The sequence below is a fragment of the Mixophyes fleayi genome, chromosome 5 (assembly GCF_038048845.1).
Source record: "Mixophyes fleayi isolate aMixFle1 chromosome 5, aMixFle1.hap1, whole genome shotgun sequence".
NCBI classification, from domain to species: Eukaryota; Metazoa; Chordata; class Amphibia; order Anura; family Limnodynastidae; genus Mixophyes; species Mixophyes fleayi.
The window spans coordinates 261,521,656-261,541,824 of record NC_134406.1 but is presented as its reverse complement, the minus strand read 5'-3'; the positions used below and the strand labels follow the sequence as shown (position 1 = coordinate 261,541,824).

General features: G+C 40.6%; 1 protein-coding gene across 1 annotated transcript in view; it reads right to left on the bottom strand.

Annotated features, from left to right (window-relative positions):
• Positions 1-10,054, bottom strand: part of COLEC10 (collectin subfamily member 10) — a 74,569-nt gene extending 64,515 nt beyond the window's left edge. Inside the window, exon 1 of the mRNA XM_075211409.1 lies at positions 9,906-10,054. The gene's annotated coding sequence lies outside the window, so the exon portion shown is untranslated. The remainder of the gene's footprint in view (positions 1-9,905) is intronic.
• Between the last annotated feature and the right edge of the window lie 10,115 nt (positions 10,055-20,169).

Genomic DNA, 20,169 nt, shown 5'->3' with positions numbered 1-20,169 from the left:
TACCGTATTAACGGTAATATTTTTTGAGCGTGGGATTTTCAGCGATCCCACCGTCAATTGAATATGCCCCTGTGTATATATTGGTATGGGAAATCTTTCATTTCTGAGACCAGGGGGAGAAAATTCATTTTGTCTGTTTTAACCTTTCTAGAGGAAATGCCTTATTTCTGATGTATACATCTGATACAATAAGCCGCCTTTGTTTAGAAAGGCTTTTGTATATCTTGGTGTAAGGAAATGTCTTGTTTCATTAAATAATTGTTTTTCTCTTAAATTACAGCATTATTTAGTCTCTTTGTGACTTATATTAATTATGAGAGTGAGGGGCATCGGGACAGTTTTGTTATAAAAAAAAGTTTTGCTGACAAAATGAGTTTCATTATGACAGTCAATAAAATCATCACTCAGTAACAGAGGTGATATTAACAAAAATATATAAATTAAGCTTCTTTGAAGCAGACAGATACAGAACAATGCTTTATACAGAGAGTTGGACAATTCTTTTACTTACAAACTGTAGTAATAACTCTGTCTTTTGGGTCTTGGCTTCCAGACACCAAAGCAATTTACTAGTGACCACCGGAGGGAACTCCCTGCAGGGCTTACTAAAAAAAGATGAAAGAGCAGGGTGCCTGCTGAAATGTTTAAGGCTTTGGATACGTTTCCTAGAATCTGGGATAAACATTCAAAACTCTTTTAGTTTTCCCAACCTGCTCAATTCTGCTAAATAAAGATTAAAGAAAAACTCAACATTGTATGTTTTTTTAGGTGTTTATTTTGCAAAAAAACAACCTCACCCCAGTTAATAGAAGGAGCTTGATAACAGTATGACAGGTAAGTGCCGTATACACTGTACTAGAGTGTGTATATAGAAAACAGATGCAGATATAATAGGGGTTGATCTTTAAAGGAGAACTATGATGACTATATTCATAACTATTTTATTCTGTGAACTTTGCAATTTATTAAAGTGAAATAGTTTCCACATTTTTACTACACACATATGGGATCTATATTCTAATGTCAAAACTCCAAATTCCACTGATAAAAATAAAAACAAAAGATTTGCCGCTGCTTGGTGGGAATATCATACATACATACACAATCACCAAGCACCTCCTCCTCCAGTCACTGCGAAGAGCACTTCAATAGACGGTAGTGCGGAGAGGAATTTCAATCACACAGACATGATCACTGAGGTCTTCATCCTGCGGTCACTGTGAGGAGCACTTCTATAATGGGTTCTGATTTAATGAACCATTTGCAAATAATGGGCCTGATTCATTAAGGATCTTAACTCGAGAAACTTCTTATTTCAGACTCCTGGACAAAACCATGTTACAATGCAAGGGCAGTGGCGGATCTAGGGGGGGGGGGGGGCGATCACCCCCCCCTAGCAGGGGCTTGCTGCCGGCGGCTGCACAATATGTGCAGGTCTGCTCGGCAGTGACAGTGTGCTTAAAACACAATCAGAGCAGCCGGGCAGCACATTGTCACTGCCGAGCGGACTGCTACCTTTTGTCTAGTGTTCCCCTTTTACCAATCTACCTGGACCACTAATGTTAATATCCCTTTAGTTCCTATTGTTTGTCACTACCCCCTCCCTCTAGAATGTAAGCTCTCATGGGTAGGGTCCTCTACCCAATGTCTCCTGTCTGTCTCCCTTGTTTGTCCTCGTCATGACTTATGCTGAATTGTTTCTGTATGCCATGCGATTTGTTCTGTTAATTGCATCCATGCATTTTTTGTTCCGCTCTGTACCCATGTACTTTTTGTTATGTTCCTTGTTTTCATGTATGTCATATTTGTACTACTATGTTAGGTGCTATGGAATCTGTTGTCCATACACATATACAATGATAATAATAATACACAGGGTAACAAGGGGCCTGATTCATTAAGGATCTCAAATGAAGAGGATACTCATTTCAGTCTCCTGGACAAAACCATGTTACAATGTAAGGGGTGCAAATAAGTGTTCTGTTTTGCACATAAGTTAAATACTTTAAATTTCAGTGCACAAATAAGCTATCAAGTATTTGTGTGTTACATGAAAAAACAGGCAGTATTTAACTTATGTGTAAAACAGAACACTTATTTGCACCCCTTCCATTGTAACATGGTTTTGTCCAGGAGACTGAAATGAGTATCCTCTTCATTTGAGATCCTTAATGAATCAGGCCCCAGGACAGGAATGTCAGTCACACAGACAAGATTATTGACTGCCTCCTCCTACAGACACTGTGAGGAGCACTTCTATAGTCAGCCAACAAAGAGAGGAATGGTATTCACACAGACATGATCACTGAGCACCTCTTACAGACACTGTGAGGAGCTGTCACGCTTTAAAGTAAATCACAGCAATGGAGCCCGGGGTGTGAAGAAGTATTAAGGTGTTTATTGCTCAGCAAATACAGGTAAATGGTACAATCCCAATATAGCTGAAACTGCACAGTGAATACTGCATATACAGGTAAAATGGAAGGTAGAGAGATATCTTGAGCAGTTGTGTAGCAGCAGGATGTGGAGACTGAGAGCACAGAAGCAGCAAAGAAACAACAATCACCAGCACAGGAGAGGCAGAGAGACAGGTATAAATAGGGAACACCCAGGTGCAGGAGATAATAGGTGCAACAAGTTAACCCCTAGTAATAACAAAGGCGAAAAGGCACAATAGCAGCACCTCTGGTGAATAGAGGTACTGCCAGATAAACATTAATGTAACAAGTTCAAGAGCTGCCAATGCAAGCAGCATGCAATGTAGAAAGCTGCAGGCAGACCCTGACAGGAGCATTTCTATACTATGTAACGAGGAGAGGAAGGTCAATCACGCAGACATGATCACTTGAAGAGAGCTGTTACACAAGATAAAGAGGGGAATGCTGGGGAAAAAATATTAATAAATCCCCTTCACACCCCACTTTCGCAGTGTCACACCGCCCCGGTTTGCCTGCCACTAGGGAAAAGTTGACAGAGTACCCCTGAGGCACTGAGCAGGGAAGGACCAAATCATTCATAGCCGGTAACGCAGATTTAACCCCTTCACGTGATGAAACATTAGCTTTATTTAAATAAGTTTACCTTTTTTTCTAGCCAGGGTGCACCACCTCTATGTGATAGAAAACATTGCACACATAAAAATGTAACAAATATAGTGACATTGTCCCCTAAGCCTCATCCCGCCCTCTCCGATCTGCCAATGATCATCGCCTCTCTTCCCCCCTGATCACCTCCTCCCATGCGCGTATCCAAGACTTCGCCCACGCTGCCCCCCTCCACTGGAACAAGCTCCCTCCCTCTATCAGAACTTCCCCTGATCTGTCCAGTTTCAAACGGGCTCTAAAAACCCACCTTTTTCTAAAAGCCTTCCAGTCTCCCACTTAATTTCCTAACTTACCTTCTACCTCTTCCCCTTCATTCCCTTTTCCTTATGTCTCCCTCTCTCCCCCGTGTCTCTCTGTCTGTCTACCCCACCCCTTAGATTGCACGCTCCTCTGAGCAGGGTCATCTCTCCTCCTGTCCTCACCACTCTTAACTCGGCTCTCCAGCTACCTAGCCCTCCTCCTCGAGGACCCTCTTCCCCCCCCCCCCGTCCCCCCTCACACCTTCCTCTCCCCTCTGGGGGTTTCCCTGTCATCCGGGCCCTCCCTCTCGGGCTCAGCCATACGCAGGACCTTCCCCTCGCCCCTCTAGCTGTGCTTTGAGCTCACCGAGTTACTGTGCTTATTGTTTACTGTACTGTACTGTCTCCCATTGTATTGTAACATTGTTTGTCCCTGTACGGCGCTACGGACACCTAGTGGCGCCCTATAAATAAAAATTAATAAATAATAAATAATAATAATAGTTCAATAGTTGTTAAGGTGGAATAAAGACATCAAGCTCAACCTTTCATTCTCCGAAAACCAAAAAACCTATAAAGCATAGTCCAGTTTGTAAGGTGGGTAATATTCCTTTCTGACCCAATCCTATCAAACTAGAATATCTAAAATAATATGTTTTGTTAAGAAAGTGTTCCAACGTTTCATCAACTTTACTACCATTCCTGTTAATGCCGGTTCTCAGCTCTAACAGTAAAGAACCCTTTTCATAGATGGAAATTAAACATATTTTCTTACAGGGTGGCTTAATTAAACTGAAGAGATTGTCACAGAAAATAACATATGGACCTTTAACATATTCATATGTTAGATAGTGAACATACTCCCCCTTAACTATGCCTCCAGTTCTGGTACATCCTTTTTGAGAATCAGTGCCCAAAATTAAACTGCAGCAATGAGCCAAAGACACATATGAACCTTTTAAACAAAGCAACATTATACTATTCTCCTTGAATCCAACCATAACAATATACTGCTGGCTCTGGATGCAGCAGATTGGCACGGCAAGTCATTTCTAATTCTATGATCTACAGCTATATCTAGATCCATCTCCAGCATAGATTTACCTGATAGTATTAAACTTAAGGTCTAAGTGAAATTCGTATTTCCTATTTTTTAGCTTTGTTTTGAACAGATCAGTCTTTCATAAATCCATGCTGGCTGTTTCTTATAATATTACTTACAAGAACTTATTCTTGAATGCATTTTAACTACAAATGTTAAATGTTAAACTTACTAATCTAAAGTTACCAGAGAGAGACCTCAATCCGGTAGGGCATGTCCTAGATCAACTTTAAATGTCAGTGTACAAATTAAGCTATCAAGTATTTTTGTGCTACATGAAAAAAACAGCCAGTATTTATCTTATGGGCAAAATAATAAACTAATTGCACCCCTTGCATTGTAACATGGTTTTGTCCAGGAGAAAACTTAGTAATTTCTTTGTCTTCCTTGCCTTAATGAATCAGGTCCAAAGGGTGTTTTCAAATATATTTTGGACCGAGACTTGTGTCAGCCTCAGAAGAATATTTGGCGTCAGTAGCATTATTATACAAGCTGTCAACATCAGCTTTTTCCTTTGTAAACAAAGAGAAGACAAAAATATTTTAATTACGATAATGAACAGATTTGAAGAGATTTATTTAAAGACCGGTTTTGCTAAACTACATGGTGGTGTCACCTCCATACTAAATTAAATAATGCTCCTTTATGAAAATACATTGATAATACATTCCTGTTATAATGTTGATCCAGTGTGTTTTCTGATTCGAAGGATGGAGTCCGAAAGATCCTACCCCCCATCCAACTGTCCAACTGAAGGCTAAATTATAGATAGATAGATAGATATAGATAGATAGATAGATAGATAGATAGATAGATAGATAGATATGAGATAGCTAGATTTGAGATAGATAGATATGAAGTAGAAAGATAGATATATAGATAGATAGATAGATAGATAGATAGATATGAGATAGATAGATAGATAGATAGATAGATATGAAGTAGAAAGATAGATGTATAGATAGATATATAGATAGATAGATATGAGATAGATAGATAGATAGATAGATAGATAGATAGATACATAGATAGATATGAGATAGATAGATAGATAGATAGATAGATATGAGATAGATAGATAGATAGATAGATATATAGATAGATAGATAGATAGATATGAGATAGATAGATATATAGATAGATAGATAAATAGATAGATAGATAGATAGATAGATAGATTTCAGATAGATAGATAGTGTCAGGCGCCGCCCCGCACTCCTACCTGGTGCCGGGACGGACGCCTTCTCTGTGCACGTCCCGTTGCCTAGCAACGGGACGTCACTTCCGCCCGGCAGACCGGATGTTCGGACGCATGCGCCCGAACATCGCGTCTCCGTTGCTAGGCAATGTCGCTTCCTGTCGGCGGTCAGACCAGCTGACCGCTGACCTCCACTCCCACCAATGATTGGCGGTAGCCACTATTTAAGCCAGACTCTGTCACCACTAGGGTGCCAGAGTATCTAGTCAGCTAGCCTGTCTCTTGGCTCCTTTGTTATATTTATACAATATATATTCATCCTGCTTGCATCTCCGGATTCTGACCCCTGCCTGCCTGACCACGCTCGGATTCTCCCTGGTTCCTGTTTTGATCTCCCGGCTCTGACCCCTGGCTCCCTGACTATTCTCCTGCCTGACTCTTCTGTATCTCGTTGCCCGCACGGTTTTGACCCCGGATTGTAGACTACGATTGTTCATCAAACCTCTCTGGTAGCTACCTGGGAAGGCTGCGACCGACACGTCTCAGCGGCTAAGTCCAAAACTCCTTGCGGGGTTCCCTGGTGAAGACCTGGGGCGTGGTTAGACTCCGCGCCTCCTTGCGTAGCAGCGCAGGTACCAGCAGGTAAGGCCTTCCAACTACCTTGTTCGTGACAGATAGATAGATAGATAGATAGATAGATAGATAGATAGATAGATAGATAGATAGATTTATTTTGCCATACTATGAAATGGTTCGGGATTTAAGAATGAAGGGTTGATCTCGATGATGTAATTTTTCATGAAAACCTAAAACATTATGTAACTATGTACAGATATGACTTTACATGACAATGATAGATGTAATCTCTTGTGATCTGAACTTTCCTACCTCTCAATCACACAATAACAGGAAACGCAACTTTATTGTTATCAATTTCTACTAACTTCACATTCTTAGGGGGGGGATTCAATTCTAAAGAACAACGTGAGCTGCGCATAATTAATGTTACTACGGTAGCTGCTGCGCGTCATTACCGTTACTACGGTAGCTGCTGCGCATCATTACCGTTACTACGGTAGCTGCTACGCGTTATTATGTTATTACAGTAGCTGCTGCACGTTATTACCGTTACTACAATAGCTGCTGCGCGTTATTACCGTTACTACAATAGCTGCTGCGCGTTATTACGTTTCTACGGTAGCTGCTACGCGTTATTACCGTTACTACAATAGCTGCTGCACGTCATTACCGTTACTACGGTAGCTGCTGCGCGTCATTACTGTTACTATGGTAGCTGCTGCGCGTCATTACCGTTTCTACGGTAGCTGCTACGCGTTATTACGTTACTACAGTAGCTGCTGCACGTTATTACCGTTACTACAATAGCTGCTGCGCGTTATTACCGTTACTACAATAGCTGCTGCGCGTTATTACGTTTCTACGGTAGCTGCTACGCGTTATTACCGTTACTACAATAGCTGCTGCACGTCATTACCGTTACTACGGTAGCTGCTGCACGTTATTACCGTTACTACGGTAGCTGCTGCGCATCATTACCGTTACTATGGTAGCTGCTGCGCGTCATTACCATTACTACAATAGCTGCTGCACGTCATTACCGTTACTACGGTAGCTGCTGCGCATCATTACCGTTACTACGGTAGCTGCTGCGCATCATTACCGTTACTATGGTAACTGCTGCACGTTATTAGCATTACTACAATAGCTGCTGCACGTTATTACCATTACTACAATAGCTGCTGCACGTCATTACCGTTACTACGGTAGCTGCTGCGCATCATTACCGTTACTACGGTAGCTGCTGCGTGTCATTACCGTTACTATGGTAGCTGCTGCACGTTATTAGCATTACTACAATAGCTGCTGCACGTTATTACCATTACTACAATAGCTGCTGCACGTCATTACCGTTACTACGGTAGCTGCTGCGCATCATTACCGTTACTACAGTAGCTGCTGCACGTTATTACGTTACTATGGTAGCTGCTGCACGTTATTACCATTACTACATCATTTTGAAACATTTCAAGGTGTGTTTACCTGGTGTCTGACCCCCTATTACGCACGTTCTTCCAATCTGGGCATACACAGACAAGCGGGATATGAAGTGGGGAAAGCCAGAACAATTTGTAGCCAATCACAGCCAACGTGTTCAGAATTCATTTATCTTTATATCTGTGTATTATAGTTAAAGTGGAGTTGGGGCCGTGAAATATTAAATGTATATCAAATACTCCTATAAAACACTAAAATTCCATTTTAAACTTACCCTGGCACTACGCTTTAAACTTGAACAGGGCTCCTGATGCCAGTGCCTAGCTAAAGCCACACATTAATATGAACGAATCTATCTACTCAAGTCTCTGAAACACATCCAAGGAGATCATACTTACCTGTGCCTGACGTAATAATAATAAATGAATAAAAACTGCTTTGAAACAGCAAGATTTGCTAAACATTCTTCAAATAACCTTCTCAACAACTTTTTTATTAAAATAAAGATCCTCTGAGTTACACAGGGAAACCATGTTTTTCTCTGGTGCAAATAGAGTATAGAAACGCTTCTTCCTTAGGAGCAAATAAAAGCCAGTATATACATACTTGCCAACTCTCCTGGAATGTCTGGGAGACTCCCGAAATTCGGGTCGGTCTCACGGACTCCCGGGAGAGCTGGCAAATCTCCCGCATCCTGCTACTGTCTTCCCAAAATGACACGATTGGCGGTGAATTGCGTCATTTTGGCCCAGCCCCCACGACAAAACGGCATTTCCGTTGCGGGGGCGGGGTCAACATGTCACGATTGGCCGCGTCTTGCCCCCTCCCGCCCTCCAATCACGCCCATCTCCTGGAAAGAACTTCGGAAAAGTAGGTAAGTATGTTTTAATATGTGTCAAAGGCCACATTTACAAAGTGTGAAGCATGAAAAAGCTGTTAATTAATTCAAAGTGCACTTAGATTGCCAGTGAGGCGCAGGGGTTTATGGAGCGGAGACAGAAGTTTGCACTTTAGCAGATAATCACATTTCCAGGTACAATCTGAGCAACATAACGGAAAGCTTCAAACGCACAATTGGAAATTTAAAAGTTTATTTAATTGAAAGGGGTGTTAATAAAGGGTTAGAAGGTTGGACGTTTATGTGACGGTTGCATAAACCGCAAAGTTATTCCAGGCGCCATTTCAGTTTGTGTTAGCTGTTTCTGAGGGATGGACCTTAATGTGCGATGGCCATAGAGGTGCGTCGGTCTCAAACCAAGATACTTTCCGGTGCGCTTTCTAAATACGATCCAAAAGTGCATATTCAATTGTTAACTTTTTCCGCCGCAGAAAAAGTATTACCGTTATTACGGTAATTCCTAGTCAGATTTCAGCTCGCTGCTCCCTGAGCCGCGAGCTGAAATCCAGCGAGAAAACTACCGCAATAACGGTATTTACGCGCACTATTACCGTAGCCAAGATTTTTGGCTATAACGCCAACAATTGAATATAAGGGGCAACGAGCTGAAATCCACCATACTATTACCGTAATACCGGTAATAGTTTTAACGCCGCGGGGAAACGAAACAATTGAATATACCCCAAAATGTTTTAAACAAGAAAATATTTCTGGAACAAATAACGTAGAGGTCAATTTTCTGTATAGCGCTGAATAACAAACGTTAATTCACAGTGACAGTTTCAACGCTGTACTGTGTTAATCAGAGATATATCGCTCGTAAGCAATGAGTAATGCTCAGATGTGTGATGTTGATGTCAGATTTAACCCAGGACAAATTTTGCATCGTTGCTGAGAGTTGAGTTATGATTCATACACTGTATTTGTTATGAGTCAGGCATCAGAACACATGAATTTCCCAAATCCACTCATACGTCTCTGACAGCCTTCAGATTGCAATCTGTCACAAACACAGCAAACATGAAATGTGGTTTTGATACATCAATACCCTCAGATGCAGCAATTATTTTTCAGGTTTTTTTTTTTCCAAAACAAAATAGATTTGCATCAATGATCTTTTGCACATGAAAATGTCTTTAAAACAACTTGGACTGCAGTGAGTGCAGTGGCAACATTAATATGGAGCCATAGCCATAAAGGCATGTTTCTGTACACGTAAGGTACTAGAAATGTAAAAATACATTAAATACAAAGTACTATAATAGGAATAGTTAACAGCATAACGGTAATGTTTTCCTTCTCCAAAATTTGTTCGGTTTGAAAGTTTGTACAGTTTTAAAAGACCGACCTTAAGGCATCTCCTGTCGACTCCAGGACTGAAATTCAGCTTCTCCTGCAATGTCAACACCTTTTTTGCTTGGATCGGAAAAGAGCTGTTTTCATTTCACAGAACTGTTATTCCTTCAACAAGCAGAAATTGTCTGGCAGGGATGTTGTTCGGCCATTTTACTTAAGGGCGGGCTCTTCAGAATTGTACTCTGTACTTTTTATTTGTCTTAAGACTGGAAGGTCCAGGCAGAGAAAGTATGTACAAGTTTAGCATCTCATTTGGTAGTGGAAAGCCATACAATTGTTTGAGACAAGTATACTGTTTAGGTATACTTATACTGTATAATGTTAAGGGCATTGCAAAAGCTAATTTAGCAATTTAGTTACATTTAGTTATTTAGTTTATAAATGCATATAAATAATATAGATCAGAGCAATAATCATTTTGATATTATTGTTCTAAATTAATATATTATTGCTATCTTTTGTAGCTAAATGCAAGCTGTATCAAACAGTGTAACTTTAAGCACTTTCGGACTAATTTAGAGTTAGGATTTGATTGAACTAGAAAGTGTCATTTTGCTTTTACATGTAGCACACAAATACTGGACAGCTTAGTCCTGCAATTTAGAGTTGAGTTGGGAGGGACTCCTGTCTTAACTCTAAATTTGTCCACCTATATTAAATTTGCCCTCCCCAGCATGCAACATGGTTTTGCCAAGGTTTGTTTTTTGTGCTGGATTTACACCAATTTCATTGTCCGTTGCTACCATCTGCTCATATATAGCTTATGTATGTAATTAAACAATCAAGTCTAAAACATTAAGTGCGTGTAAATGAGATGTTTCAACCATGTCTGAAAGTGAATTAGTGCTCAGTAAGGCAGGGAACACAGTACAGGTTTTTCACACGATTATCATACAAATCACACGATAAACAACCATTTGGTCCGAAATTGTGTGTATGGTCCCACGGTTATCATTCCCAAGCACTTCATATCCTTTTATTTGATTTTATAAACGGACTAAAAATCTCCATAATCGATGGAACGATGTCGAGCAAATTCTGCAGTGTGTATGCCCTCAGGACCAGCAGTGTAGGCAGATCTCCAGAGAGTTTACAGAATCACCATCTTTTCAGCCGGTGATTATGACAGATGCTCATCAGGACTTTCATTTGTTGGTAAAAACGATATTGCATCGGGATACATTTTCTGTAGTGTGTACCCAGCCTAATGTGAGGGGAGTCACATGGTCATCGCAACAAGTAACATACTGTTTGCTGCCAGTTCAGTGTGGAGGCCCAACAGAAAAACAATGGTGTTTTCACAGAATGGTCTGAGTTTTAGTGACATTATAAAACTTATTCTTATCATTATCAGACAAGATACTTGAGTGCTTGATCCCAAGCCCAGTCAGCAGCATTAGAGGGCAGAGGGGGGTTGAGGGAGTGCGTAGACTGGGTCTGGTTGGAGCTAGGTTCTCTTGCCCATCCGTTGGTCATTTCTGTCTCTGCCAGCGTACACAACCAGGGCTTGCTGGGATCAGTAGAATCACATGTAAAAATGCTACTTTTCTTACCTTTACATATTGCTATCCCAACACCCACTGCACAGGGTAATTAAGAAGAGCCCCAGGGCTATTAACACGATGCATTTTTTTCCTAGGGGAACTTAGTTATCCTAGGGAATTAGCCCCATGCCGGCCAGGCTGGGGCTATGTCCAACTGTAACAGCCACTCTGAAGGTTTACCTTGTAGTATGACCAGCCCCAGCCTCTCATATCGTGGCGCTGATTGTGTCTTCTTTGAAGGATCCAATGCTATTCATCCCCCCACATTAGCAGCAGCCAGTACAGTATGAAGCATCTCACCAATTTAGTTCTGTGCTGTTCATTGTGTTCATTGGTTTCCCTTGGTTACCGCTGCCTGCTGTTCAGCCTGACGTTCCTCTATCATCGGACGCCATCTTGCCAAGTGACCTGCGCATGCGCTACCCCGGGAACCTTTAAAACCTCTGCTCTGCAGTGATTAGATCATCTTCAGCCAATTCCCTTTATAAGGGCCCTTCTCCGTTTAATGGGTGTCAGATCATCAGGTCTCTCTACCTGATAGGAAGCATCTCCTCTGACTCCTGTTCTTATACTTCCGTTATTCCTGACATCGTGGGTTGTGCAGTTCATCGCTTCTCAGCATTACCTGTGCAGCTTATCTCACAGTCAAGACCTGTGGCTTCACTGGAGAGCATCGCTCATCATCGGTCCTGTTCCAGAGTTATAACACCTGTGTGGACCTCAGTGCTCCTGCTCTCTGCAGTTCATCTCCTCACTGCTACAGCTATTTAGCCTTACAGCTACTTGGTGGTTCAGCGCATTGTCTGCTCTGCGCCCCCTAGAGGACTGTGACCTGCGGTTGAGAGCAGCTAAAACCATATTCCCTTGCCTTAATCCCTGGTGAATACCTCTCCTCCGTTAGACTCCGCACCTCTCTGGGGGTAAGCTGTCACTCGAGCAGAGATCAAGACCATTCCCATTATCTGGCTTTTGCGACATACAGGCTCTGAACTACGGTGCTTAGGTCACTTTATTTGTGGGATACGGGGCACGTTTTTTTATATTTATTTTTAAAATACACTTTAAAATGCCATTCATCATTATCATCATCATCATCATCATCAAGTTGATGATTATGTCGCTGCATCATTGTACACTTAAAGGGTATCTTGATCTCCTTTAAGCTTAAAGACAAAAATAAATGTTAATACCAATTATAGTAAAAATAATAATAATAATAATAATAATAATAAAAATAAACAATATGACTGAAAAACTGCAAAAAGAAGGAAGCTGCAAAAATAGTATTTTGTAAAAGTAGAAGGTCAACAGATTAAAGTAATCTAAAGATAGAAAGTCTCTTTGATCAATTCTGTAATGATAGTTTTACATAATAACAAATATGATTCAGTGGCAGTAAAAGAAAAAAGGAAGTGAGATCTGAGAGGTTTTATTCATTCCGATACGCTTTCTAGTAGTAAGTAAGTTATTTGTTGAGCTTAGCTCAGTTCTCTGATATAAATCATACTGCAATCCATTACACATACTTATTTGGGAACAACAACAAAATATTGCAGCTTGACCACTGTGGTGACCCTAGAAGAATAACCAAACCACAATGGTTTTATAACTGCAATGTATGTATTTGTTTCCCCCAGATCACTATGTCAAGATATGTAATTGATTTTTTTCTATTTTGAGTGATGGAAATGCCAACTTCCTGAAAACATTCATCCAAGATTTCAAACACCTTTCCAAATAACTTTTGGAAAATGAACAGACCCTAACTGAGGTAAAATGGAGTTTCCACTTTCGATTCTATTTGCTGTTTAGAGCACCGAAAAAATTCTTTCAAAAAGTCTTGAAAAGTTTGAAAATCCAGTTTTATCATTTAAAATTGTTATATCGCATACTCACATTTAAAAACATCCATTCCTGTCACCTCTAAGATTTAGTTCCAGAGCTGACTCTCGTAAGAATACTTCAGTTATTCCCTGACCTATCTCAAACTGCGATTGCATCCTATTTTAACCAGTTATTGTAAACCAAACATTTCCCTGCATTAGCTTTATAAAAATCAAGCCTACCTGGCATGTGGACTCTTTAAGAACACAAAAACAGAACATTATTAAATGAATTTTAACAAGACAAACAAATGACCTTTATAAAACAACAACCTTTATAGTATTTAGTCCTTTAAATATTATAACTCTTCTGGAACATAGCAGAGATATGATATTAAGTCCACTAAAGAGTGTATGATTTTCTGCACATATGCATACAAGACATTATTATTATGTGTATTCCCTGGGGAGATACAGAGATATGTTAATGACACATTTCATGTAGCTGGTTCCACTGTTTACAACTTTATACAGAAATCTTCTTAAACATGGTTTATGGAAAGTAGTGCTTTTGTGTATTATGTCTCCTATGAGAAAACATAATTCACTTGGAGTGAACCGAAATATGGTCATTTCTAGCCAAAAGAATTTCACAATTTTTTAGCATCTGTCATATGGACATGTGTGTGTGCATGAACTGGTAAGCCTGCAAAGATTGGCCCGACAAAACAGTGAGATAGAAATTCAGCCTTATCATTGTCATCGGGCTCTATTGATAAAAAAGCCCTTTAAACTTGAACTAGAATCACTTAATAATTTGCATCTAGTTGTAATTCGAGGCGCATATCTTACCCGCATTCAGTAATTTAGCAACCTCCAATGCAATTTTGCATTGGAAGTTGCAAAATTGTTTACACCCTATTGACGCCATCATCTTGGCACACAGATTTACGTGCTCTCCTTACATACAGGAGTATCCACGCAAAACTAGCCAACCTAACATTATTGTTATATAGCTCATAATCTATTGTTTAAAACCTTCACACATTTGCAAAACCGTCGCCAGTTCTGTGGCCAAGTTATTCACCCTTTCTTTGTCTGACATGTCAAGTGACCCAAAAAATGTTACCCAGCAGGTACAGTAATATCTGTGTGTGTGAACTACAACGTTCCTAGGTGTTACCAGTGAGGCACTTTCTATGATTGGAAATGGAAAATGTACAAGTAGAAGTAACCTTCTGTCTCACTTTGTTCAAGTAAAAATGTTTGTTTGCATTTTCAATCGAGGGTGTGTGTTTGATTATTTTACTCAACTCCAGTCAACTATAAGAGTTCTTGACCATTTTACTTTGGATGGTTTATTTTTGTCATCTGGTCTATTCATCATTGTAGGCGTCCGATCTTAGGTAGTAAGGCAAAGAGAGATGACAGTTCCACTCATTATTGCCTCCTCTTGGCCGTTTTGGACAGCCGACTGTACAGTGTTCTCCTGCAAAACCAAGGGCTGCACCAGCCGTAGGGTCATGACCCTATCTATAGAGCTCATTCACCACCTGGTATGACTAGCACCCAGCATTGGTGGGGAACACCTCCCCCACCACAGGCAAAACCAAAGGCTGCACCAGCCGTAGGGTCATGACCCTATCTATAGAGCTCGTTCACCACCTGGTATGACTAGCACCTAGCACAGGTGGCCAGCATCTCCTCCACCACAGGCAAAACCAAAGGCTGCACCAGCCATAGGGTCATGACCCTATCCATAGAGCTCTGCACCACCTGGTATGAACCAGCACCCAGCATAGGTGGGGATCAACTCCCCCACCACAGGCAAAACCAAAAGAAGGTGAACACTAGAGCCTACATATGGGAATGGGAGGGAGGGCAGCTATTCCTTGATCCAAGAGACCAAATTCACTCCTTAACGAAACTTTATAGCTTATAGACTTAAATCTTCCCCCAATGACAAAAACATTGGGCGTACCCAAACCTTCCCTTGTTTGTAAACCCTTAGTGAGGTCCAAACTAGAAGTGCACACAAGCCTCAACTTTTAATTTCCCTCTGGCTTAATTCCATCCCTCAGTTATCATTTTCATTACAGCCCAAACTCTGTGTCGGGCTACCTATAACTAGTTATAAATTTCTAAAAAGACCCCCCTTCCTTCCCAAACCTCTGCCCGCTAAATCTACAATTAACCCACCTATAAGACAACACGATTTCTCAATCTCATCCAGAAGGTTCCTCCCCATAGGATACGCTCATTTTAATACACTAACAATTACTTCATTGATATATTCCTCAGTGAGCTGTGCAGTGGTTACTGGCTGCCAACAGACCTGTGAAACTTTCATAAACAATGAATAAAACTTTGCATTCACAAATTATCTTCCACTATCATTTTAGCCTTATGCCAGTCAATAATATCTATACAACTCAATGGGATCCACAAACCAAAATCAAATGCATTGATTTATTTTCAACATTTGCATTTAATATCGCAAATATGACAGATTTATATTTTCCGTTTTGGTGTTCGTTATTTTCATTAGCAGCAAAAAGCAGCCTGAAATTACTGGTTTTTCCACCAGCCCTGGCAAATAATGAGTTGAGCTTGTTTTGGGCTCATTTTGGAATTCCCGCTTGTTTCTTTTCAGTTTCAGAATTGGCCGCACCGATCACATGTCGGACACTCACACAAGACGCAGCTGTGTGACTCAAGGTTTCCTTTCTCTGATTGAAAAAGGAAATGCATAATTAAATGGAAAATTATGTACCAAAAATATAATAGATGCAATTAAAATACTAACATGTTTTATTTATGAAAACCTCCCATGTATAAGGAATAATTCACTACTTTTGAAATATAAGTAAAATAGAAATCACCTCGAGGCTTTATCACTATATAATTATAACTTGTAATTTCACAAGGCCTCTGTAACTTTTAGTATTGTTATATCTCACAGTAGGGGATGCATTATCCCTTTGCATTCTAGCTGGTTTAATGTGCAATATGATGTAGCACGTGCCCTTGTGTTTCAAACTCCCATTGTCCTATAGATTGTAAGCTTGCGAGCAGGGTTTTCTTATCTCTCTGTCTGTATGAATTACCCAGCATTGTTTTATTAACAATACTGCGCAATTGTAAAGTGCTACGGAATTTGCTGGCGCTATATAAATAAATGTTGATGATGATGATGATATATAGATCCCTATTTACTGTAAACTGTCAATAACTAAGATTTTCTATCACTGTTTATCGCAGCGATAGAAAATCATTTACAGAGGCAATTTTACAATACAATTTCACCAGATCAGTGAAATGATAGTGATGATAATCAGCTCCTGGTGATGCTGGCTGCAGCGTTTCGTTTCAGCAGCCAGTCCTGCATGCATCTGCACAGGCGGTTCACACATACGTAATAGAATTGGAAGCCCCAACTTCCAATTTCACTTTCTACAAAAAACAAAATTGTATTGAATGAAGATGGAAATCTTAATGCTATTTTTTTTTTGTGTATTATCTTGAGCTACCCCCAGTACAAGTACATCCTTGGTCCTTCTTAACTGGGCTTCCCATGCTTTGCTACATTGGGAACCCCCATTTTCATCATATAAATGGGTTAACTCCCATGCATCAATAGGCCCTATAATAGCATACCTCCCATACAGCGGAACAGCCCCAATTTTAGGGCACTGTCCTGCCCGGGGACATTTTTTTTCTGCAGGTGGGAATGCAGGGGGAAGAGAGATAGCTAACAGGTAACATAGCACTGTAAAGCTCTCTAGGGGTGTGGCCACACCCCCATCAAAACATGGTCTGATGGGGATCTCGCTCCCAACCAATGACACGTTGGGAGGTATGGTTGAACTAGTTGCTTTTAACGGTACCATACAAGATAAACCCTCCAGCATAGGGTAACACTGCCCACTGTGCTGTATAATGGTCCATGAAACCTTGCAACTTACAGCACAAGCAACACAAGACGTAAGCACGGCTAAATAGCTGAGCTATATAGTGATCACAGTAGCCAAAGCTTTACTATTACGTGTGTCCCAATCTCCTTACTCACAGCGAAGCAGCCATTTTGTGAGCTCAATTCATTATCAGAATAATGCAGTCTGTCACTTCACTAGGAACCGGTGACAACAAAGAAAGCCATGGTCCAAACACAGTGAAGGCAGCCATTTTGTGGACCAGCATTCAAGAGAGAATAGTCTGCCATCTCACTAGGGATCAGTGACTGAGTCGCAATTCAAACTTGAAAAACTTTATTAATTTCATTGATCTCACAAATAATAGTTCAAAATGCAAAATGGCTGCCATCACTGCCCGAAGAAGACAGGTACGCTTTGAAGAACATATATTTTTTGCAACATTAGCTAGAGAAAAGCGTTAGCTGCAATTATGCTTTCCAGTGGGCTTCTTTTAAGAGTGTGATTTTAAGAATACTCATTAATAGAATCGTGGGAGTTTTAAAAGAATTAAACAGGAGGTGAAGAGGAGGTGAAATCTCTACCTGGAAATGCAGCTGCTAGAGGACACAAAACGCTATTTTCTTAGTCCTTACGTCTGTACTTAAAATCTCCATTATAGAGATGCTTGGTAATGCAATGTTCAAAACCTCATCCTTCACCCTACAATTATTTGCCAAAACTCTGGAATGAAGTATCACACAGGGGCCTATTTACTAAGAATGTGGAAATGGCTTTTTGATCATGGTTTAGGCACTTTTAAGTATCACTTCTATCTAACAAAAGCCTAACGTAGGATATATCATAGATATCTCCTGCATTAGGCTAAGTTTTGCATTAAACCGCAGTCCCAATAATTTTCAATTGGGATTGCGGTGTGGGCCAATTTAAGAGACTCCAAAAAGCCTAGCTTTTTGAAGCTTGACCCCAATGGTTAACGCCATCTGAAGATGGCGTTCGCTGTTCTACCCTGGCATCGCGAGAGCAGGATCTTCTGGTCACACTCCGCAGCCCTACTGCTCTCCCCTCCAGGATCTACCGCAAAATGAATAAATAATGGTACCAAAACATCCTCCAAGATCAACTTCTCCCAACCATCCAAAAACAGTTTGGTGACGAACAATGCCTTCTCTGGTATGATGGAGCACCTTGCCCTAAGGCAAAAGTTATAACCAAGTGGCTCGGTGATCAAAACATCAAAATTTTTGGTCAATGGCCAGGAAACTCCCCAGACCTTAATCCCATTGAGAATTTGTAGTCAATCCTCAAGAGACAGGTGGACAAACAAAAACCCACAAATTCTGACAAACTCCAAGCATTGATTAAGCAAGAATGGGCGGCCATCAGTCAGTATGTGGCCCAGAAGTTGATTGAAGGGTCAGCACTGCAAATATTGACTCTTTGCATAAACTTAATGTAAATGTCAATAAAAGCCTTTGACATGAAATCCTTGTAATTTTGCTTCAGAATTGTCACGATCTGCATCCTGCAGCTCCTGTCTGCCAGGAACTATGTTGGACTTTTGTATATTGATGTAGCCTGCCTGTAGTACCATGTTCCACCAAAGGGGCCACTGTGGTACTCAGACTGCTCCCTCATCTGCCAGAGCTGCCTTGTTATTCCTGGAAGCCTAAACACCTGCCTCTGGCCTATGAAGGGCTGCCTGTCCCAACAATCTGAGCCAGATCACCTGTCATATTACCTGTGTTGCTGTGCCTGTTCCCTGGCTTATCCTGATTAATCTTCAGGTTTATTGTCCTGTTCAAATGTCCTGTTCCCTGGCTCCTGATTGCTGCCTGTTCTATGAGTCTCCAGCACATCAATCCGCAGATCATCTCAGCCACTGTGTCTACTCCCCTATCCCTTGGTAACGCTCTGCAGATTATTGCTACCTGTTCTCTGAGCCTCCAGCACATCTATCTGCAGATCGTCACTATCGCATCCTGTGTCTGTTATCTTCAGTGCCTTGCTCCGCAGACTGTCACACCTAGTGCATCATCTCCACTAATTTGTGGTAAAGTCCTGCAGATCATCGCATCCTTTGTCTGTTATCTACAGTGCCTTGCTCCGCAGACCGTCACACCTAGTGTTCACTACTGCATGATAAAGTCCTGCAAACCATCGCCTTCTGCATATATTATTTACTGAGTTATTTTGCCATTTCTGCCATACCCTACCGTACTACATCTTGAAACCTTTGTAACCGGTGTTTCATAAAAACCACTTCATTCATTACACTCTTTTCCGTGGTTTTATATTGGGAATCCTGACATGTATAATATAGCAACATCTGACAAAAAGGTCTACAAGCACTGAAGCAGCAAACTTTGTGAAAACCAATACTTGTGTCATTCTCACAACTTTTGGCATTGACTATACAGCTATTTTGCAACTCAAATGATAATATGGAATAGACTTTCACAATGGCTCTGATGGTTGCCTAAAAGAGGATTGGATTGAAGTTTATCTGCTATGCCCTTAAGTGGGTTATTACCTGCAAAGGATTGAACTAAGTAGTATCTGCATGTTCTCTGAGGTCTGTGGAATATCCAAATAACATCATCATTTGGGATTAATTAAGAGGCACAATTCAGAATTTCATTACATATTTGTCTGGAATACACGAAGTGGAGACTGTTCCTACTACATATTGGAGATTTCCAGTTTCCATTTAGATTACACATTGAGGAGCTGAATGGACAATAAATGTATTTTTTTTTATATGACAGATATGACCATAACTACTTAATATACAGTGTGGGAAGTTATACATTTATACATGTGATTATCCTTTTTATATTCTTTATATCATAAACAGTCTTAAAAAATCATATATGTGACCAGTACCAGCACTCGTCTGCTTTTTATTCTACTAACTTCTACAAAACAACAAATTTCCTTAGTGCGTTTCAATCTGG